Genomic DNA, 24545 nt, shown 5'->3' with positions numbered 1-24545 from the left:
GGGACAGCCTTAAAATGGATGTGTGTTAGCAGCTATGTATGAATTCAAAGAAATCAGGTTCCTGGTGACTGAAGGAGAATCTGATGACAACCACCAGGCCAAGTCAGACAGGGATGGTAGAGGCTCAGAATGGCTAGGGACGGCCTTGTCAAGCAGGAGCCTTGAGAGGGGTAGGGGTGCTGGAGCCCCATGCTGCCCATGGTAGGAACTAGCTCATGCAGGCAGTATCATGGGCCCTCAAACAAAGATTCTGCTTTTTTGTTTTATTTTATTTTGATGATGTTTACATAGTTGAGGATGCATGTGAACCACTGACTAGGGTGGAAAGAATCAAGAATTAGGGGAAAGTAGATGAAACCATTGTTTCCAGTTTCCTTTTTCTTCTTGTTTCCGGGGGAAGTGGGGAGAGAAGGGAAGAAGCTGTACCCAGAGTCCTAACTATATCAGTACCCAGGGATGTGAGACAGCCTCCCAATGTCATCCCAGGGTCCCCAATGCGGAGCATGCTCCGAGGGTTCTGCTCAAGTGATTTCAATAGTTCAATTGATTTCATTGCTCCAAGAATGAGGAAATCCTTCCAAGTTCTATTGTCTAACATAGTCCACCTTAGAGTCTCCATTCACCCTGATCTTTGCTATCATTGCTTGACTGAGAAAGTTGTCCAATTTGTTCTGCCCTCCATTCTCTTCTGTGTTCCTGGCAGGAATAGCAGTCTTGCCCAACTGGCCCACTCATTCTGCCTCTTACTGTTGGGTGCTACAGCCCAGACATGCCTGGTTCATGCACAAACCCAGCTCTCACATGGTTCAGTGGATGCCAAGACCTAGCCCAGCCCATCCTACACCCACCCTGGCTCTTGTGAGCACCAGCTGGTGCTAGAGTCTAGCCCAGTCTGGCACACACCAGGACCAGTCCACACCAATGCCAATGTATACTGCAGCCACGTCCAGCCCATTTCACCACCACTACTCTGGCTCTCATGCTCACCAGTGGAACCACAACCCAGCTGGGACATCTGCTTAGCTCCCCAACCAAGACTGCTCCCATCCACAGATCTTGCGTGTGCCAGTAGTTGCTCTGATTCAGCCCAGCATAAACCATGCCCCTGTCTTGGCCTTTGCATCAGATGCTGCTACCTGGCCTGGGCTGGGCTGGCCTATCCCAACTCTCGCTGGTTGGTGCTGCAGTCACCATCCCTGGCTTTCATGCAAGCTGACAGGTATGATAGTCTATCCCAGCATGGCCCATACTCTATCCTGGCTCTTGCACATGCCAGTGTGCTAAGGTTTGGTCTGGTGCTGCCTGGTGTCCCCTCCCCCCGCCACCCAGTACCAACCCATACACTTGCGGATAAGTGAAACAGCCTTGCCTGGCCCCAACCAACACCCATCAGGGGAGTTTCACAAGTTCCCCCACCAGGTCTACTTCCAGGCCCAGATCCCATACATCCCAGCAGGTGCTAGGTCATAATCTGCTCCCTATGTCTCAGCCTTTGTGTTAGCTGGTGTATACTGTGGCCTGGCCCACCCCCCCACCCAATTCTTTGGTGCACCTATGAGTGCTACAGCCTGGACCAGCTTGGCTTGTTTCCAACTCCAGTGCCCAAGAGTGTCGGAGGGTTCCATGGTCATGCCTAGCTCAGCCTGTCACTACCCTCAGCTCTAGAGCAAATTAGCAGTTATTGAAGTTTCACAGGAGTGGGCCCACATATCTCCCACAGAATCTGCCCCCCCCCCCAGACCTGGTTCTCTCTCGTGCTGGTTAGTGTCATGGCCTAGCCTAACATTACCTGTCCCTTGCTTGTCTCCTCCAAACTGCTCCATCTCAGACCCCTCATTTACCTGCAAACACAGTGGCCTTATTGATAGAAGTCCCCAGAAATCATTCCTCATTTGCAATAAACTCCTTCAGCAGTCCTCCCTCCCACACATCCCCATAGCCCATTCCCTGATCAATCCACAGCCCTTGCACCCAGGAGCAATGGATGCTCCAGCCCTGTCTTCCCAAGCCCAGCCTTCCAGTGGGGTGGAGCTCTGCCCAACCAGTAGGGACCCAAGCTTCTGGAACACATCTATCTCTCTATCTTTCTGGGCACCCTATCTCTTTGCCCATCCAAAATACAAGCACATTCATAGTTCCCCAAGCCTAGTCTACCAGCACATCACACCAGCATGCTAACCTAGGCCTCTCTCCTCTACTCCTTACCCAAGTGGGATCAACCACATGCTTGCTCTGCCTGCCTGGGCAGGAGCTCCCAGGTCCCCACCACCACCACCACCGCCACCACCACTGGTGTCATCTTCCAGTCCCCCACAAGCCTGCCTGTCCATGCCAATGGAAACCAGGTACTGGTGCCAGCCAATGCTTTAAGAAGGAAGGTTGAGAGAGGATTCCCTCTCTACAAGGACCAATTCAAATAGGGAATTCAAGAGGAAGACTCATTTGGCTGGGACTGACCCCCAGGCAGCAGTAGCTACATTCCAAGAACTAGGACATGTGGTGGCCTGAGACTAGGTCAAAAGTCACGGCATCCAGGTCTGTCCCTGACCTGGGAGACACAAGAACCTGGGGTCCATCTGGAATGAGGAGAAAGCAGGACAGCCAGTCACTGAGAACCACCACCAGACACTAATCTGCCCTTCCCTGTCTTCTTTTCTTCCCTTTGTTTTCCCTGCCTTCCTTTCTTTCCTTCCTTCTTGTCCTTCTTCCTTCCCAATCTGTGTGAGGAAGGAGAGAAAGAAAAATTCCAAAGTGACACTCTGCAACTTTCACGAGCTTGCAAACACCTGGTTAGTGAATTAACAACTAAGTGTTCATTTAGGTGCTACAAAATAAAAATCCTAGCAAGGAAATAAAGAAGATGAAGCTGGTGTTTGTGTTAGGTGGGAGCTAAGGGAGCCAAGATGTCAATTGTTCTTATATTTCATGTTCCAGGGAACAAAAGGAATTTCTATTCTGGCAAGAAGCAAAAGCTCCAGGCTGCTCCAAGGCAAGAGGAGACCAGCCTGACTGGTGAATCCACCCTTGCCTTTTATCTCTGTGTGTCCTTTACAGGACCAACCTATCCTCAGGTCACCCGCCTTCCATCTGCCTGTGAGGAACCTGGTCAAGCAGGTTTTTGCCCCACAGGGGGTTGCTGGAAGCTTTTCAGAGTAAGAAAAGATTGAAATGGACATCTCTGAAAACCCATCTGTGTAGGTCAAGCCAAACTGTCCAGGTCAGCTTGATCACTGGTCTGTCTCTTGATCTTATTTTTGAGTTCATTCTAGATTTATCAAGAGAAGGCAGGGAAGTTCCTTTTTGGACATTCCAGCCAAAAGGCCTTAGTGTGGATTTAGGAACGAGGATCTGGGCCCAATGGTCCCTGCACTGCAGCTCCTTTTGTCCCAGGACCCTCAAAATGTGTAGCAGTGAGCTTTGATCTGGAGGCCTTAAAACAAGTTGGGTCTCTTAATCTCAAAAATACTTTCAACACCCAGACCCACATTTAAAGAGGAGAAAGGCATGGGCAGAGGGCACTCTTGTTATCTTAATTTATACAACAGACAGTGTAACAACCAGACATAGAACCCACTGAGGTTAGAGACAAAGACAAAGCCTCTTCCATGGGCTTTTACTGCTTCCTAATCATGTGAATGTGAGCCTTTGGCTGTTTTTTCTCTCTCTCTCTCTGGAATTCCTTCTTTCCATTATTTCCATCTACAAAATCCAAGAAGAGGGAACATCTCCCCAAGGAATGCTACTTTGTCCTAGTTGAATACTTTCACCTTCTTTTTCCCTAGCAAGTTCCTGCTTAAGACTCTTGAACACCTACTATACAGATCCCTGCGTTGATACTCTCTGTCTTCCCCCTCACTTGCTCACCTGCTCCTCTAAGCAGTCATGATGCCCCAACATCCCATTCTTTCAGCTTCAGGGCTAAAAAGTCCTCCACCATCTGGCCTGTATACTTAGTATTGCATCCATGTTGGAGAATCTGCCTCAACCACTCTTTGTCACACCTGGAATACTCTCTCATCCTCATATGAAACCATTTCCATGACTACAATGAAATATCCAAGGCTGTATAACTTATAAAGAAAATAAGTTTATTTAGCTCACGGTTTGGAAGACCAAAAGTTCAGACAAGATAGGGCCATCTCTGATCTGGGCACCCCAGTTGCATCTCACTCTGGTTTACAGCATTATACTGGCAGAATCACAAATGAGAGGAATGGATCATACAGTGACATTAAAAGAGAGGAGGGACCAAGATTGCTCTCCCTCTCTCTCTTTTTTCATAACAAACCATTTTAAGAGAGCTAACTGGGACACAACAAGAATTCCTCAATCCTTTCTGACAGCAGCACCCCCAAGCACCCCCACATAAGCCTCCATTTCTTGAAGTTACCACCACCCAGCACCCTCCACACTGAGGACTAACACTGCAACACAGGCACCACTGGCACACACTCAAGCCATGTCCAGACCTTAGCAATCCTCTGATGCCCTCTCTATTTTGTTGCTTCTGAAAGCCTTCCCTGATGCAAGAGAATTAAGTGAACCTTCACTGTTCACTTTGTGACTTTGGAATACCTATTAGGGCACCTACACACTGCACTGAGTTTCTTTTGTTGTTTACACACTTATCTTCTGAATAATACAATAGATTATTTTACTACAAAGATCCTTCTTTTTCTTTTCATCCTTGAGCTTGAGACTTAATAGGCATCCAATAAATGCTGAATAAATGAATTATATTGTTTATTTACTGTTATGCTTTATTTGCTATTAAATCCAAAATTAGGTATATTTGTTCATTTATATCTTATTATTGGTAGTTAAGTTAGGGCTTGGTTATAATAGGCATCCAATACATTGTTTTCATTGAATAAATAAATGGACGAATGAATAAAGCCTTTTGTAAAGTGTATAACCTGACAGATCCTTCCCTCCTTTGAAGCCTCGAGCACTTTCCTTGCATTTCTTCTGTGCCATTTTCTTTAATTTGTTCTGGTCTTGTTGTACAATCATTCCACACACAGCGATCACAATAGTTAACTCCTTGAAGGCTGGAGTTGGGCCTTACTTCTCTTATGTGAACCCTGAGGGTCTCCCAGAATGCCAGGCTTATAGCGAGTACACCAAGTTAAACTTTCTAGAGAAAGATGAAATTATCCATTATTCAGGGCCCCTGTTCCAGCAAAGAGAGGCCAAAAGTACAAGGGCCATACGTTGATTTAACACCCCACTTTGCCTCAAGCATGGATGATGTAGCCAATTCCAGTTAAAATGATCATGTTATTTTGTATTTCTGTTAGCTGTAGCATTCTGTAGTAAATGTCCAGCAGGTAGAATTTTGAAATTAATAAAGGATATGGAGTTCAAAAATAGAAAAGAGCATGAAGAAAATGAAAATCTCATCAGCTTGTAAGAGAGACGGACAGGCAGCTCAACACATTTCCCTTCAGGGCAGCATAGACTGGAAAAGCATGGTTTTCTCCATAAAGACTGACTGTAGACGTAGACTTTTTCAACTTACGAATGTTAAGGGTTTCTAATCTGGCCATAACTAAGCAGAGAATAGCAATCCTTAAGATTCTCAAACAGTTGGCAGAATTTTTCATGTTTGTTTTTTTGCCTGGGTAATCATTCACTCCACTTTCTTTTCTTTTCTTTTCTGTCACCCAGCATATCTTTGTTGAGCATTAACTATTGTGCTCAATCTTCTAAGAACTTTATGTTTAGAATTTCTCCTATCCCTAATGACAACTGGTTGGTGTCGGTCTTCGCTGTCCCCTTAAAATGTGACAAAATCCAGGCCGGCATTTAGTCCAGCAGTTAGGATGCCAGGTAGCACACATGCAACCCACATCACAATATCTGTGCTTGATACCTGGCTCCGGCTTCATGCAGAGCTGGGGAAGCAGCAGACATGGCTCAAGTAATTGAGTCCTTGCCACCTGTATGGGAGGCTTGGATTGTGGATTGCATTTCTGTCTTTCAACTTCAGCCTGGCTCAGTCCTAGCCACTGAACACATTTGGAAAGTGAACCACAGCTGGAAACTCTTCCTGTTTCTCTCCGTGTGTCTCAAATATATATAAGCAAATAATCTTTTTTTAATGTGACAAACGCAGGAATCAAACTGAAGAAGTTACTTCAGATCCACAGCCAGTGCATACTGCAATCATCCTTGAATCCATGCTTCTCCAAACTTCTAAATTTGTTGCTCAAACTTCTAAGCTGTTGCATTCTAGTGGCTCACTGTGCCCATCAGTGGTTCTTCTCTTAGTAGGGAAGACAGATAGGTGGGTCAGAGATTAGCAAGAACAATACTGAAATGTAGAACAAAGGGGCCCAAGAAAAAGGTCACTCAAATTCAGATCTGAAGGATAAATGTGAGTTTACTGCATCAAGACAGAAGTGTTGGCTTGGACAGAGATACAACAAGTACAAAGGTTTCTGGCGTAGGAAACAACCCAATGCACTCAAAGAACTGTGTGTCCTTAAGCAAAAATCATTTTTTAAAAGATTTACATATTTATTCGAAAGATTCAGTTAGAGAAAGAGAAAGAGAGAGCAATTGTCCATCCATTGGTTCACTGTCAAAATGGCAGTGATATATGGGACTGAACGAGGAACCTGGAACACTATCTGGGTGTCCCACCTGTCCCACCTGGGTGGCAGGGGCCCAAGTACCTGAGCACCATCTTCTGCCTTCACAGACTCAGTAACAGTGATCGGGGTCAGAAATGGACAGCTGGATCTCAAACAGGCATTTACATGGAATGCTGACATCACTGAGCCATTACACTGGTTCCTGAGACACTTCGTTTTCATATCTTTTATTTATTTATTTTATAGCTCACAATGACTAATTGCCTTGGCTTTTGTCCACAAGTGCTAACAAGTAAGGGTGAGTGGCCATTGGAATGTATTAGAGTTTTCATGTGGCTTTCAAATGCTCTCGAAGGGACCAGTGTGTTCCGATGTCCAAATAGCACAGCAAAGTGGGCAAGGCCACGTGCCCACACTCAGATAGCTATGAAAGTACACCAGGTGTCTTTAGGAGTCTGAACCAGGAAGTTCATACTCAACTTTTCTTAAAAAGGGATTGCGATTTCTTCATAAGCTATCAATATAAATCATTGTATGTTATAAAATTTGAAATAATTCTTTAAAAATTTCACTAGTACCTCTAAATTCTAACATTATATTATATTTAAGGGAGTGGGTCCTCGGGACCCACTAAACTATTTACTCTAATTTTATATAAATTTGTAATTTGAATTTTAATAGTTTTCTTTTTTCTTTTTTAAAGCAGGTTTAGGTTTATGGCAAAATTAAGCAGAAAGTTCTTAGAATTTTCATTTACTCCTTGTCTCCACACAGGTTCAACTTTCTCCCTGGCAACATCTGGCACTATCAGAGGGATTTCTTCCAATGTAACCATTAATTCAGATGTAGGTTTTAGATGCTTTGTTTGTTTAACAAATACATAAGCAAGAATATCACCATTTGCCTGTAATTTTACTAGGCATGCTGACTATAACAGTGACCAAAACAGACATGTTCTCTGCCCTTCTGGTGTTGATAGTTGAGTGGGAGAGAGATCCAGTATAGAAAACAAAAACAAAAAGAACAGGTACAGACTGAAGGAAAGTGGAAGGAGCCATGAGTGTGGACAATATCAATAACTCCTGTATATGCACAGTCAGGAAAAGCTTCCCCAAAGAAAATCAACACGTAAACTGGGATCTGAAAGATAAGCAGAAATTAACTAGGGAAAGAGGTACGGGAAAGTGTTTGGCACATGAAATAGAGTGAGAAAGAAGCTGGCATATATCCAGTGCTGAAAGATGGCAAACAAGGACAGAGATGAAGCCAGAGAGCACATGGATGCTGTAGGCTGTGTTAAGGTGATGTTTTTGTCTCCACCCAAGATGGTGGGAAACAGTGGTTGGGTTTTCCATAGGAGGTGATATAAATGGATTTTACTTTAAAACAATGGTCTTGGCTGTCGCTGGGGATCAAAGAGGAGTGAAATAAGAATGAAATTAGAGACTTGTTAGGAAACTATTGGAATAGACCCAGAGATGATGGTGATGCAATAAAGTGGTGAGAGAGGCAGAGAAATTGATAAGTTTCATGAATATTTATGAGGCATAATCAACAAGAGTTGATATTTGCTTCACAAAGGTGAGTGTCCTGGGTTTCCAGGTTTGCAAAATGGAATAGATTATGGTCCATTTACTGAGAGAAGAGTAGGGTTACAGGAGGATCAGGAATTTACACGGTCTTAATAGCTATTTTGTTTTTCTATTGCAAATAACAACCACCCTTTGCTCAGCACCACGATAGGTAATTCACATCCAATGTCATATAAGCCATTTTATCTGATGCAATAGAGACTGACAACAGCTGATTCCCATGCTACTCCAAGTCAGTGGGCTTTAAGAGATTGTATTTCATGTCCTCCATTATAGTTCCCAGGACACACTGTTTCCTGCCTAAGTACAACCCATTGGCTTATGGATACCAAAGGTCTAAACATTGTTTGCAATCCCAATTATTTTTTCACGTGACTGACTCACTGGAAAGTCCCACATCATCTTTCTGTTCTCTGTTCTATACACCCTCCTTAGTAACAGGTTGAGCAGGTTTGTCTAGGAACCCTCCCGCTCTCCTTCCATGGGCATTTTAACAGTCTCTTGATAAGGTCATGTGGTCACTATAGACATGCATTTTCTCAAACCTTTCACAGTAGAAGTTCACTCTCTTTGATCCATTATCACAAATCCTCCGAGCCACTGAGCATTATAGTCCTGGTCTTTCCAAGTGTCACCTACCTTCGTGAGGAACTGTGGTAAGTTATCCACTGCTACAGGTCTCAATCCTTAAATTTCCACCTCCCATTTATTCTCCTAATGGCAGATTTCCCCTTCTGTCTGTATGCAGTTCCTCTGTTACTGGCTCTGTTTAACAGCAAATGAGCATGTACAGGGCATGTTCCTATATACTCTCCCGTATAATCCCCATAATATTTCTTCCCTGTTCCTTTCCCCCTTAATGGTGTATAGTTTATATCTCATTTAGCATTTGTTAAATTAAAGAAAAAACTATGAAAAAATTAATGAAAAACTATGCTACTGGGAAGGCATACAATGCTTTACTTGGCTTTTAAACCCTAATTTCTGGCTATTTTCAACATGTATTTTTAAAAATTTTCATTAAAAAATCACCCATCTGCCATCTGTCAATGATGATTTCAATTAATAATTTGCCATAATAGTAAAATTTGGTATGAAATTTTTAAAAATTTTTATTTACTTTTATTGGAAAGTCAGATTGACAGACAAAAGGAGAAACAGATCTTCCATTTGCTGGCTCACTCCCCAAGTGGCTGCAATGGCCAGAGCTGAGTCAATCTGAAGGCAGGAGTCTGAAGCTTCTTCCGGGTCTCCCACGTGGGTGCAGGGTCCCAAGGCTTTGGGCCATTCTCCACTGCTTTTCTGTGGGTGATCGTCCCTGGATCTCTGCTTAGCCCAAGTAGGAGGTCTAGGCACACAGCACACTACGTCCCCAGGGGAGCCCCCTGACAGTAGTCTTAGCTAACTGAGACTCCAACCTGGCCTGTTCACTGGACATGCATCAAGAGTGGTGATCCGCACCCTAGTCTCTCTTTTCTGTCCTTGGACAAGCTGTGCTGGGACTTTTCTGATAAGCAACCCTAACAAATCAAATGTGACCCATAGCCTGCTTCCCAGCCACATATGATGAACATGACCCAAGCCATGGCTTTAGCCTGGGTGCTAACTTTTGTGTTCACTGAGTCAAGGCCTATGACCTGAGGCTCAGCTTCCAGCCCTGCATGAGGAACATGACCTGTGACTTGATTTGAGGGTCCTGAGAGATAAACATGATTATTAGCCACTTACAATGTCATTGTTGGGTGGGAGTACTGTCAGGACCACCCTTCTACCTTCCCCCTTTTCTAATACTGTTTAAGCCTATAAGTTCCCCTAATAAACGGACATCCCTCACCAATTTGTCTCCAGTGGGTCTACAGCCAAACACCGTTGCCTCACCCCTCAGTGACCTCAGGCCGGCTGGTCAGCAAATGCCTGAGACTTTTCCAGGCAATAAGTAGAGAGCTGGATGGGAAGTGGAGCAGCCTGGACATGAACCGGTGCCCAATTGCGATTGGAGGTGGAGGTTTGGCCAATTGAGAACTGAGCTGGCCCTTGTATGAATTATTTTAGTAATGAACAGAAATTTACATTCTAGATGCATTATTGTTTCAATCAGAGATAAAATTGTATCCAAAAAATAAAAACAATAATCAAGAGAGTGGGTATTGTGGCATAGTGGCTTAAATGGCCACGTAGGACACCTGCATCAAAGTGCCAGTTCCTTTTTTGATCCATCTTTCTGAAATGTGCCTGGGAGGCAGCAGACGACAGCCCAAAGGCCTGAGTTTCTGCCACTCACATGGGAGTTCCAGGTTGAATTTTGGATTTCCAACTTTGACAGACCTAGTCCTAGCTTTTGCAGGCATTAGGGGAGTGATACAATCGATTGAAGATCTCTCTCTCTCTCTCTTTGTCCTTAGCCTTCCAAGTAAATAAATAAATAAATACATCTTTAAAAGGCAACAATTAAAAATAAAAAATTTCATGGTTTTAACGTTTGGCTCGAAATTAACCAGAAAATGATTGGTGTTAGGGTAAGCACAGCACTCATGATCCAGCTGCCTGACCCAAGTGCTTGAGCCCCTGTGCCCACTTGGAAGGCCAGGAAGAAGCTCCTGACTCCTGGCTTCAGCCCAGTCCTATTCCAGCTATTGTGACCATCTGGGGAGTGAACCAGTGAATGCAGGATCTCTCCCCGTCTCTCCTTATCTCCCCCCCTCTCTCTGTAACTCTGCCTTTCAAATAAATAAATAAATCTTGAAAACAAAAAGTAGTTCAGTTTCTCTTCTAGAGCTGCCTCAGGTAGCATATTTCATTCTAGATGGTGCCATGCTGTTGTATTATGCATCTTGGTAATACTTTATATTTGCAATATGCATGGCAATAATAATCATTCATATTTCTGCAATGCCTTCTTGTGAGGTAGCTCAGCATTGCTGAAGCCAAGCATAAAAATAAGTGCACTTACAAGGAAAATGCTGATAAGATTCAAGTGAAATGTCAATGAGCAGTAATGCACAATATTCAAAATGATAGTTTCAATAGATATATTTTAGTGCAACTAACAAAACCTCTTAATATGTTACTGAAATTTCCAACCTCACTAATGTACTCCAATTTTCAGGGAAATAAATAATTATTGTATTATATCTTTCTTTCAGAGTAGGGTTTTATGTTACTATTTAAGACTCAAGTACACAGAAATATATGCAGACATGTGGAAATTAGTATTTCACAGCTGACAATTCATGTGCATTCTTAGCCTGGGAAACTTCTTAAATGTTAGATCAAGATAAAAAATTAGTTTCTCTGTGGCAGGGAATCAATTAGCCAGATTTGGAATGTCCTCAGAAAACCTGGAATTCATCATTTTAAACACCAGATTTTAACTAGCTAAAAGTGTTTATCTATCATCACCTACATACAGACCAGCAGCAGAGTCAGACATCGTTCCAGAAGAACAGGAAACCTGAGTCATAAAGGACTCAAAGAGAGAGGCAAACATAAACCCAGGGGGCCTTCGAAGAGTTGATGGAAACATATTTTCTGAGGAAATGATGGCTGAGGCTGGTGTTGTGGTGCTGTGGTGTAAGCTGCTACCTGTGATGTTGGTAACAAACAGAGCAACAGTTCAAGGCTCAGCTGCTCCACTTCAGTCCCATCTCCCTGCTGTACCTGAGACAACCCAAATTCTTGGGTCCCTACCACCCACGTGGGAGACCTGGATGGAAATCCTGGCTCCTGGCTTCAACCTGGCCAGGCCTGTCCATTGCAGGCATTTGGGTAGTGAACCAGTGAATACAAATCTCTCTGTGTGTAACTCCATCTATCCAATAAGTAGGGTAAAATCTGTAAAAATTATGCCTGGATTTCAAAAATTTTTCATCAAAATAATCATCTTCTAATTACACTTTCCATGGACTTGTTGAAGTACGTGGTAAGTGAAGTGAAATTCTTTGTGTAAAGCAGGCATCTCATTTAGCAGCCTGCAACTAAAACCCAATGAGAAAGACTTCATGAGAAGCAGGTCGCTTTCCCTCGTGTGACCAGATCCTCAGAGGCAGACACCTGCGGTGTCACCCCAACATTATCAGAGGTTTCGGTTCTCCCTGTCCTGGGCGCTGAAATTGTGTCTCCCTACTCCAATGCATCTGTCACTCCACTCTACTCCCAAAGAATACAACTGCATTGGAAGAAAGGGCTTTTCCAGAGGGAATGAAATGAAAATGATGCTGCTGGCGTCAGCCTCCACCCCCCTTTCACTAGTGTCCTAAGGCTTAGAGGCAGCTTGGACACCCAGAAAGACCTCAGAGGGAAGTGTATAAACAACAAAGCCTGGTGAGAACAAAGCCAGGCTACAAAAAAGGCCTCCACGATGTACAGCTTCATCCTGGAATTTCTATCTTCAGAACTGAGCAAGGAAACTGCTGTTGTTTCAGTCTCCAGGGCCACGGTGGGAATCTGACACACATACGGCAGCCCAGCCAACCCACATATCCTGTCTTATTTCAGCAGATTCCATTGCTGGCCTCAGTCTCAAGACTCAACACAGACACTCCTTGGCTGCCCAACCTTCTCTCACACATAAACACCGGATAAAAATATGAATGGGGGTTGGCATTGTGGCACAGCAGGTCAAGCTTGCATCCCATAGGAAATGCTAGCTATTCTGCCTCCAGGCTCTGCTTCCTGCTGTAAACCTAGGAAGGCGGGGGATGGTGGTTTATGTTTTTTGTCCCTACCATCCTTATGGGAGACCAGAATGGAGTTCCTGGCTTTTAGCTTTGACCTGGTCCAGCTCTGGCTATTGCAGTCATCTGGGTGTAAACCAGAGCAGAAAACATGGGCTGCAAAAGAGAGTCTGATGGATGCCAGCACCCTTCAGATAGGGTCCCACTGTAGAAAATGGGAACCCCCCCTGCCAGTAGCAGTGGCTTAAATCAGCAGGCCTTGGTAATCAGGCTGGTCCTGCACTGGAGCTCTACAGGCAACACCCACCTCCTGCCCTAAGCTCACTATTGAGCTTCAGCCACATGAATGAGCTGGCCCCAACAGGAAGGAGGAAAAGGAAAAAGATGGGCCTCTCCCCTCCCATTACAGATTCCTCTCCAGACTGTCATCAACCACTTCCGCTCTCATCCAGAAGACAAGGCCAGAGCTAGCAGGAAAAAGGACCAAGAACATTCTGTCTCTGTTCCAGCTGGCCAGGCAGCCAGGTGAAATTGGTGCAGAAAGCAAGCTGTATCACACTTCAGTAGGAACCCAGGACCAGTGGCCAAGATCTTGTAAAAGCTCTGCTGTGAAGGGCCTAGTATGGTAGCCTAGTGGCTAAAACCCTCACTTTGCATGTGCCTGGAATCCCATATGGGTGCTGATTCCTGTCCCACCTGCCCCACTTCTCTTCCAGTTCCCTGTTTGCGGCCTGGGAAAGCAGTGGAGGATTTCCCAAAGCCTTGGGAGCCTGCACCCACATGGGAGACCCAGAAGAAGCTCCTGGCTCCTGGCTTCAGATCAGCTCAGCTCCAGCTGTTGTGGCCACTTGAGGAATAAACCAGAGGATGGAAGATCTTTTTCTCTGTCTCTCCTCTCTGTCAATCTGCTTTTCCAATAAAAATAAATGAATCTTAAAAACAAAAACAAGCTCTGCTGTGAAGACTATAAGATTGGTTGATTTCTGATTTAACAAACAGGTTAAATTCTCACGTCTCAAAGGTGGGCCAACAGCACTGAAATCCCCTGGAACAGGTTAGAAATTCAAGGTTAGGCCCCACTTCTGCTAACTCAGAAGTTTGGGCTTTTGCTTTTGTTTTGTTTTTGTTTTAAAGATTTATTTATTTTTATTATTACAAAGTCAGATATACAGAGAGGAGGAGAGACAGAGAGGAAGATCCTCCGTCCGATGATTCACTCCCCAAGTGAGCGCAATGGCTGGTGCTGTGCCTATCCGAAGCCAGGAACCAGGAACTTCCTCCAGTTCTCGCACACAGGTACAGGGTCCCAAGGCCTTGGGCCATCCTCGACTGCCCTCCCAGGCCACAAGCAGGGAGCTGGATGGGAAGTGGAGCTGCCGGGATTAGAACCGGCGCCCACACAGGATCCTGGCGCGTTCAAGGCGAGGACTTTAGCCACTAGGTCACGCTGCCGGACCCTGCTTTTGTTTTTAAGATTTTATTTATTTAAAAGACATAGTTGCAGGGAGAAGAGAGATCTTGTAGTGGCTGGGGTTGAGCCAGGGTGAAGTCAGGAGATTCTTCCCTGTCTCCCATTCATGGGGTGCTGCATTGCAGGAGGTGTACTAACCAGGTGTACAACAACCAGCCCCTAAGTTTTGTATTTTAATAAGATCTCCAGCATGGAACGTGAAGATCTCAGAGAAAGTTTAGCAATCATAGCACAGAGTAAGGTGTGTGTTTAAATTAATGCTTGAGCTCCAATATGTCAGTGGCTCTTTACAGAGGTGGACCCAGAACAGTCAGAGTTGAATGTCTGACTTGAGTCAGGGACACGAGTGGAAGAAATACCTAGCAAAAAGAAAAAGGAAAATAGGAGGAAGAGGCACTTGACAAACTTAGAGAGATCATGGCATTGAAAATTAACTTCAAAAACATCTTTGGGAGACCCAGATTCACCTGCTAGCGCTCTGAGTCAAGCAGCCCTTCACCCTCACAGCACCCTGCTTGGTGGGAACTGTGATTCCCATGTTAGGGGATGGAAAGGAGCTTCGCAGATAACACACGAAGCCGACCTCACAGTCAGCCTTTGCAGAGAGCAAGCTAGTTTCCAAGGTACTATTACACGAATTCTCCAGTCTAATCCTCATAATTACACTGTGACATAAACAGAATCTGACTGTTATTTTAACTTAGCCAGCAAGGAATTGAAGGACTTTGGATTCAGTGTTGACTCCCTCCCATTTTTGTTTCCTGATTTTCTCATGAAGAGACAAAAAGTGGGAGTTACCAAGACGTGAGTTTGTTTTTAACGGGCCAGTGCAGTGACAGGCCTATATAGTAGATCCCAGCTATTGGTGTCATGCAAAAAAGGAGTATTGTTCAGAGTAATTTATTAACATCAGAAGTCTAGAAGTCAAACGCGTTGGAGAAATTAGTGTGAAGTCATTGTGTAAGCAGCAATGGAACCTACACTTCAGAATCCTGCAGTCTGACAAGCTGAGCTTGCTCGCTCCCCCCAGTGTTTATTGGAGTGGAGATGTTAGACAACAGGTTCACCTCCTCACGCCTATACATCCTCATGTTCAAGACAGACACTATGCTGGGCAATACTAAGAGAATTGGGTGAAGCACATACAATGCTAGCCCAATGTTCAGAACACAGCAAATAAACGGTCAACAGTGGTATCTAGAGTTAAGTCAGCTTGTGGCTAGAAGGGTGGATTTAGTGGATGTCAAAAGAGCAGGAGGCTTCCAGAGCAAACGAGCCTACGTTGACTGTTTTGAGTATCCATCAGTTATCATTGTTGATAGAAACGTTACATTTCAAGGAGATCATCCCTCTCCCTCAGGTCCACAATCCTTACACACAAATGACAGCAAACTCACGTTAGTTGCTAACTTAAGGGGTGATGATTTTAAGCTGTGTGCCTTTTAAATCTTCACAAATATATTTGGTAACTTTGAACCTACCAAATGAGTATAAAGCAAATAATCGTCACCCTTTACCTTTAATGTTTATGAGCTGAATGAGATCAAAGGGAAAACTCTGATGAACCTTTGCTTTCTCATTTATGGGAAGCTTGGGCACAATTTATGAAGGTGACAGATGGTTTGCTGCATAGAACCTTTTTGTTCTACCCTAAAAATCTATATTTTCTTTTAGTATATTGATTTCTTGTTATACAGTAGGAATGGCTATTAAATATCTTTATTTGGGAGCTTGGGGGTGCCAGACTGTAAGAAGAAAAATGCATCAATACAGAGAGGAGTGGGGGGTCTCAGGAGAAGGCAATCTCTTTCCCTTATTCTCTCTCTCTCTCTCTCAGAAATCGCTTACAATTGGCTGAAGGACAGAGACACTTGCCAGAGGAAGCCAAGGAGGAGCACACGAATAGAACACCCAATCACGGGAAACCCTGTGATGGATGAGGCAGACTGCTTAATGGATGAGAGTACTTTCCCGCTGGCCAGTGAGATTCAGCTCATCCTTTTGGCCTCTAGCACAGTGGAATGATTCAGTGTGACAAATTATGGAAGATCTGAGAAACAGCCAGCTGATGCAAGCCAGAAACACACTGAAGGATTCTTTTTCTCTGTTCTGATGAGAGGACAGTGATTTCTCTTTGGGGGGTGGGATTGAATTTTCACTCTCAAAATATAGTTTGGAGGTTGACTGATTAGAAACTGTGTTCCAAACACCATTTTTTCCTCAGCCATGGGAATCACGTTTCTGTAGTGTATTTATAGCTCCAAACATGCTCACCTGCTTCATCTCATCTTATAAATAACCCGGAGAAGTAGGTGTCGGTAACCTTATTTACATACTTAGGAAAACGGAGACTCCGAGAAGTTCATGAATAGGCTCCAAACCTGGGTCTGTTGACTACCCTCCTTTGGCAGTTGATGGCCAAGTTCCCACACAAGGCTTCCTTGATGGCTCATTTATTCCAGTCATCCCTGTATCTACATAATACTTTGCTCTCCATGCCAATTCCATGAGCTCTGACATCTCTCAAAGACTGAACGGTCCGGGGGCGGGGTGGAGGAGGGGGGGAGAATGGTCAAGAGTGAGAGTGGGAAAAGGAGTGCTTAAAGCAGTGTGGTGCTACCAGCAGCCAAGCTTCGGCTCCCCGGCTCTCAAGAAGCCCGTGTCCTTGGTGCCCACACAGTTCCTCTTCAGCACTCACCTCTACAGCGCACTATGCTGTGGCTCCTTAGAGCCTTGGGTTGTCCTCCTGCTGTCCTAGGCAGCCCATCCTTCAGAAGGGACCCCCCCCCCCCCGGTTCACCTCAGCCAAGAGGGCAGTCCCTTACTGCACACTGCTAACTCCCCCATAGAACTTCCAGCTTAGGGAACAGCTCAGGAAGAAGGGTCTTGCTAAGCCACAGCTGAAATGCTTGTTCATCCATTGACCTCCAGATTTGAGGTTCCTTTTCCACTTCCTACCCCCCTGCTAACTTCTTCATCTGAGAGAGCAATCTCTTCCATCATCAGTGATCCCCGGCTTAGCACTGTGCTTCTACCCAGAGAAGGAGCAGCCTTGCTTCAGCTCGGCACTGTCAGGAAATGGCGCTCACAGCTAGTGAGGCCCTAAGAATGCAGTTAGCATATACATGTGCCTGCATTCAAATCTCTGCGACACCACTTGCTAGCCTGGGTACCTTCTCTGTGACTCAGTTATGTATCTTTAAAATAGGTTAATAAGTACACTGAGTTACAATGGGAATTAAAATTGCTGTGAATATGAAATGCTTAGAATGGTTCTTGGTAAACACAAAGTCGGTGTAAGGATTAGATAAGGTGATTTTTTAAAGTTTGTACTATGTTAGACTCTTTACCTGAAATTCACAGGTCATATGGAATGATCTAGACCCTTGAGATGGAGATAAGTGGTTTAGACCATCCTTTCCATGAATTATGGAACGCCTACTCATATCTTTAAGAAATCTTCAAATTCCAAAAGGTGCTTTATATGTTTTGATTATCTCAAGATGTAAATGGCAGCTTCTTCAGAAATATTGTTTGGGAATTCTTTTGTGGTGTTCCACATTATGACTCTCAGATATTTATTCTGGCTAAGATGGTTCAAAAACATTACCAAGGCATTCACTGTGTAGCAACTTTCACTGAATTGAGAAAAAGAACGGTTTGCACTACAATAATTCTATTTTAAATCCATCACTGATCATCCTATTTTTTCCTAAGGCTCTGACCGGGTCTATATCTTAAATTCTGACCCATGGCTAGGTCCCCTTATCCTCCCCTCCACGGCTTTTGGCTATTCTCTCAACCCAAATGGACTGCTATAACAAAATAACCTGATTCAGGATCATTTGTGAACAGCAGACAGGTGCTGCTCACAGTTCTGGGATCTGGGTGGTGCAACATGGAGGCAGCAGCAGGTGAGGCCACTGTACTGTTTTACAGAAAGTGCCTACTGCATGGGCTCATGGGGCAGAAGGGACTAACGAGCTCTCCCAGGCCTCTTTATGGGGGTGCTCATCCCATCACTGACCCAGTCCCCTCCAAAGGCCCCACCTCTGAATTCACTATGGCATCAGGGTTCAAGTTTCAACCTAGGAATTTTAGGATGATATACACATTCACACCAAGACATCTTCTGTACTCAAGTTTTCACTGTTAATAGGCCCAGACTCCACATTCTTTTTCCATTAAGTTCTTTCCAGCCCACCACTGTTTAAAACTTCTGGCTAAATCCTGATGGGCCACCATTTCAGCTAGACAAAGGTGTTGCTAAAGATGTGAAATGATCAATTTCAGGGACTTTTACAACCCACTGACCAAGAAACAAAACTCCTCATCCTATGCTGCAGTTTTCACCTCCGATGACAAGTGTGGCTTCAGGACACTGGCAGAAGTTGGAGAAGCTGAGGGCAGGGAGCCAAGGGTAGCACCTGTTGGACAGCACCCAGACATGTCCTTGTCTTCACACAGGATGCTCAGCCCAAATCAGCCTATTTAGGTGCAATTTCAGCACCACCCAAGAGAGCAGGACACCCACCCTCCACTGCTATTCTGTAGCCCAACTGGAAAAACAAATACAGGTTAAGAGGAGCTGAACCTCTTGCCCAAGATCACATAGCCAGTACGTGGAAGATGTAAACCCCAGCTAAGTAAGGCCTCTGCTCTGGGAGCTTCTCAACAATGGGTTTATGAGGGCCAAGGCAATTTGGGGTGAGAGGGTGACCATATTCACTTGGAGGAGACTGAGAGATTGGGCATTTGTAATGATTATACTTGCTGCTAATATTGATTGAAATCTGTAATGTGTCAGATCCTTCCTTTGTAAAATGAAGGCCATGATTTTGCATCCACTTAAAGCATTATTAAAAGAATTGCATAAGATAGAGATGTATCTTTGGTACCTTACTTCTATTCCTCTCAAAAGGTAGAGGAGAGTCTTTGCCAAAGTGGAGGATGTTACTCCAATCACTAGGCCCGGAGCAATAGCCTAGTGGCTAAAGTCCTTGCCTTGCATGCCCAGGATCCCATATATGTGCTGGTTTGTACACCAGCTGCCCCACTTCCCTTCCATCTCTCTATTTGTGACCTGGGAAAGCAGTCGAGGACGGCCCAAAGCCCTGGGACCCTGTACCCATGTGAGAGATCCAGAAGAAGTTCCTGGCTCCTGACTTCAAATCAGTTCAGTTCCAACCATTGCGGCCACTTGGAGAATGAGCCAGAAGACACAAGATCTTTCTCTTTGTCTCTTCTTCACTCTATAAATCTGACTTTCCAATAAAAATAAATTAAAACCTATAGGTTTATTTAGGATTTCTCGGACTAACATTGTTTGAATTGCTTCTCTATATTGAGCCTCCACTTTTTTCATCATGGAATATGTTGGCCTGAGTTTTAAAAATCTATTCATAATAAAATGAAAGCACAGAACTGCTGATGGTCACACATAGTGTTTTATTCAATAAGAATGAATCCATGCCACGGGGCTGCCTTAGACCTCTGCAATAGCAAAGAAATACTACTGGGGTGTGTGCCCTGTTAGTGCGTTACCATACTTAATTCTAAGTGTTAATGTTTTCAAACAGTTACACAACCTCTCCAAGGAACCCAGAAAACCTCAAACGGAACACACTGGTAACCTTGATGGTAATTCTTCATAGCATTCCCTGCAGGCCCTGTCTGAAATAGGAAGGAGACGGCACTGCAAAATAGAAAATTCTTAGGGTTTGTCACCCAGCTTCAAATGTTAAAAGAGACAAACCCTCCGTATTACAACTGAAACTTCACTCGGGGGAAAGAAAAGAAGTTAGTCCCAAATCATTCCAGACCTTCGGTAGCAGAGGCTGGGCGGGCCCCAAAGAGAGACAGACTATGGAAGATGCACTTGGTAGGAGTCAGGTCCTCCCCCAGCCGGCGTGATGCCAGGAGAGGCAAGACCCCTGGAGCAAAGGAGCTAAAGGCTTCCTGCAAGCCATCACTAAGGGCAGCTGGTAGGGAACCCCAAAGCTCGCCAGGCAGTTGAAAGCCTTGCCGCGGAGGTGGTTTCCCAAAGCTAGGAAGCCATCCCTGCCGCACGCCCCGCCCCCCCAGTGCCCGGCAGTAACCCCGAGGCGCGCAGCAGTCTCGGCTATCTGCAAGCCAGTAACTATTTGGAAAGAAGAAAAAACAAAAAAAAAATATGCTCCCTTGCACTTGAAACCGGTTTATTAGGCCCAGCTCCTCCCTGGCAGAAGTGGGAGTGCTGGATTTGTGCGCAAGTGGCTTTTCTACCCGTGTAGGCTCTGTTTGCAAGCCCCTAGCTCTGTTCCCCACACTGGCCCAGCTCCTGGGCACAGCCGGTTGAAAGTCAGCAGCGGGAGAAGGGTGAGGACCACAGACGGGGGGGAGCCAGGCAGGCAGGAACGGTGCTGGAGTGTCAGGGGCAGATGACACTTGAGGGGGCCTGCGATTGTGCCCAGCCCCTCCAGACCCAGAAATTAGAGCACGTCCGCAAAACTCACACCCGTCATTTCAGAGCGGAACCGAAACCAAATAATAAATAAATAAATAAACGCTAGCCAGACCTAGCTCTGGCGAGCAACAAGCAGTGCGCAGGCGCGCAGAACTCCGGAGTCTGACCTCGAGTTACCCCGCGCGACCAGCCGCAGTGAACTGGGTGAAAGGTAACTAGCAGGCACTGCTCCGGGCAACTGCGAGGTGCGCGTGCGCGGGACTGGGCCTCAGCCCGGCAATCCAGAGCATCTCCCAAGCCTGCGTTTCACGTAGCCGTGAATGTGATGGGAGCCTATGCCTGGGGCATTGGAGCAGAAGCAACGGACAAACCTGGAAAATTCTTGTCTCTCAATCTGACTGCAGAAATGAGGTGCAGGCACAGTGCAAGAAGGGGAGAGAACCAGTAAATGAGGACCATTTGTGTCCCTGGGACGGGGCTGGGAGTGTTGCATTCTTTTAATTGGCACAACCCTTTGAAAGTGGCAACGTGACCGTCTATTTTGGGGTAAGGAAACAGGCTCAGAAAGTCCACATGACCTGCCCAAAGCCCTGTGATGGTACAGGGCAGTGTCCTTCAGTGTAGGTAGGGTTTTGCCCTAGTGCAAGTAACTGACATTGGGACACATTTTGCAAGGCAAGGTTTATTCATTCCACTCTCAGCTGAAATCTGTGAGGCAGATCTCAGTACTGTTTCTCTTTCACACATGGGAAACTGAGACTCAAGAAAGTTGTTCTGGAATCACACAGATCAGCAGAACTGGGGTTTCTGTGCTCCATTTTAAAGGGCTAAAAACTCAAAACTCAAGATCAAATTCTGCCACCCCCATCCCTCAGGGCTGTGTGAAGTTTAACTCGAGGGGCAGGGAGGTGGCGGGTGGGGAACTCGGGCAATAAGACACACAAGTTCTCATTATTGCAGGTCCTCATTGCAGAAGTACAAAGCGGCCACCTCTTGTAGGAAATAGTTGGATCATTAGCCCACGAGGACAGAGACAATTCACACTTGTTGAACTTGCTATTTGGGGTTATAACCAAATTAATACATTTTGAAACACAGACTGTTCCAGTGGGAAGTCACATCTGTTTGGAAAAGGCTGACGTGACTGCTGTGACTTTTCCCGGAGGAGGAGGGCACTGGAATGCATTCCACAAGCTCACCTAACACCCACTCTTTGATGTGTACATAGCTGAGCAACAACAAGGGAACTTGGAAGTTCAGGAAGTCCTGAGCTCTGTTCCACTGTGTCCCTGTCTTGGCTACTACAGCAAGGTGCCACAGCCTGGGTGCTTCAACAATAATGATTTCTCATAGTTCTGGAGGCTATAAACCCAACGGCAAAGTCCTGGCTGACTTAGTGCCTCATGGGGGCTGTTTTCTTGGCTTGTGTCAGCTGTCTTCTCCCTGTATGCCATGGGTAGAGGAAAACAGTCTATGTGGTGTCTTTTCTCATAAAGGCACTAATGCATCAGAAGGTGCCACCCTCATGATCTCATCTAAACATAATAACCTCCCCACCTGCCATCCAGCACACCAGGAGTCAAGTCTTCAACTTCTGAATTGGGCTTAGGGGAAGGGGGATACCCAGTATGCAATGGCAGACATGTGGGAGTTTGCCCACCTCCACCCATGGTGGAAGCATGTATCTCCCCTGCCCATCAGGATTTCCTGGGAAAGGAAAAGTATACCAGCCAGGGGGCAGAGGACACAGACACCCTGTCACACTCCTCCCTCCAACTGGCTGGTGCCCCCGCCACACTTCACAATCCTAAAGGCCAGAAAGCAGAAAAACCTCCCTTTTGTCTTCAGGAGGCCTTGGGAACAGAGGCGACTGGCCACACAAAGACAATGCAGGAAAACAGAAAAGGCTTCAGAGAAGCAGCTCAGCCCCCTCCCACCCTCATCTCTTTCCAAGAATCCCCTCCTTTTAGTTTCCCGTCAGGGAATTGGAATGTCGCTGCCCTGTGTCCTTGGACTGCTGCGTGGCTGCGCAGGCTCACTAAGACTTCGATTGGGCAGACTTTGCCCTAATGTAACCCTGCCTTGCAGCCTCCCCGAGGTGACTCAGGGAGATCATGTGCTGCTTGACACTGTCAAGACGCCTCTGGGAGCTGCCTGCCTGCTGGCCTGCTGGCGTTGGCAGCAAAAAGCCTGCCTGGGGACTTACATCATCACCCAGCTGAGAGCCTCCTGTGCTGTTCAGAGCTTTGGCCGCCCCCGGGCCCTGTGCTAGACACTTTGATTTGAATTAAAGGATGATCCTCTTCAGTCTTGTGCAGTCAGCGGTGGGATCCCATTTTGTGAAAGAGGAGACAGAGGCTCTGAGGGATTAGGTGATTTTTCCCACATCACACAGCCAGGAAGAGGCATGGCTGAGGTGTAATGCCTTTCACTCTTCTAGGCATTTGGACCCCATCCCACAATGCAGAGATTCTTGTAGCTAGTTGGCAAAACTACCCCAAGGTTCCTCTCTTTCTTTCCTCATTATCCCATAAAGATTTCAACCAAAATGTTTAACTGGAGAAAGTCCATGCCTTATATACAGTTAAGTAATAAATGACTTTATAGAGGAATGAATGGTTGAGAATGGGATTGGTTGACAAGTCTAGAATTGTGCCTGGTACATTGTAAGCACTCCATACTTGTTTCCCCACAACTGAACAAAGGAAAAATAGGCCCAAGTATAAGCACTAGAAAAATTTTAACCTGAGGTTCAAAATTTTAAAGAAGACCATTTTCCAGACTTAAGTTCATAGATAAAGTTCATGGTTCCGTAGAAATTTCAAATTCTTCTTTTACAACTGTTGCTGAAAGTCTTATTGGCTCCAGCAGGATATCACTAAACACAGGAGTCTTCAAAATATTTGCAGAGGGCCCGGCACAGTAGCCTAATGGCTAAAATCTTCACCATATAAATGCCAGTTCATATCTCTGTTGCTCCACTTCCCTTCCAACTCCCTGCTTGCAACTTAGGAAAGCGGTGGAGGATGGCCCAAAGCCTTGGGAGCCTGCACATATGTGGGAGACCTAGAAGAAGCTCCTGGCTTCAGATCAGCTCAGTTCCAGCAATTGCGACCACTTGAAGAGTGAATCAGCAGATGGAAGATCTTTCTCTCTGTCTCTCCTCTCTGTCAATCTGCCTTTCCAATAAAAATAAATAAATCTTTAAAAATATTTGCAGAAAATACACATTCTGAAAAAGCTATGCATGAATTTTAATTTTTGCCATAAAATTTACATACCTTTTAACTCAGATTTTTCCCAGAAATTTAAACTTTTTAAAATTCATTTGCAAATGAGAGAGGCAGAAACAAAGACAGAGGGCTCTTCCATGCGCTATTTCACTCCCCAAATGCCCACAGTAACTTAGGCTAGGCCAGGCTGAAGCCAGGAACCCAGTCTGGGGTGGCAGGGACCCACATTGGAAGGATCATCTACTGCCTCCTAGGGAGCGAATCAGCAGGAACTTGGAACTGGAAGTGGAGCCAGAACTCAATCATAGGAACTGTGCTGTGGGATGGGGCATGTGGTGTTGTGAAGGCTATGCTAAATACCCATCCTTCCACAAACTTTCTGGGGTTGCCTCAGACAGAAAGTAGATGCAGCAAAACCCTGCTTTGCATCCCCTCTCTGTTGAATCATTTCTCATCTGCTTCTGGCATGTGATGGGTACTGCTGGCTTCTAACCCTAGAAAAGCCTTGGGGCCAGTGCCGTGGACTCCACCT

The sequence above is a fragment of the Ochotona curzoniae genome, unplaced genomic scaffold (assembly GCF_017591425.1).
Source record: "Ochotona curzoniae isolate NIBS_2020 unplaced genomic scaffold, NIBS_Ocur_1.0 scaffold_3208, whole genome shotgun sequence".
In the NCBI taxonomy this organism is placed as follows: domain Eukaryota; kingdom Metazoa; phylum Chordata; class Mammalia; order Lagomorpha; family Ochotonidae; genus Ochotona; species Ochotona curzoniae.
This window is presented reverse-complemented; position numbering follows the sequence as displayed.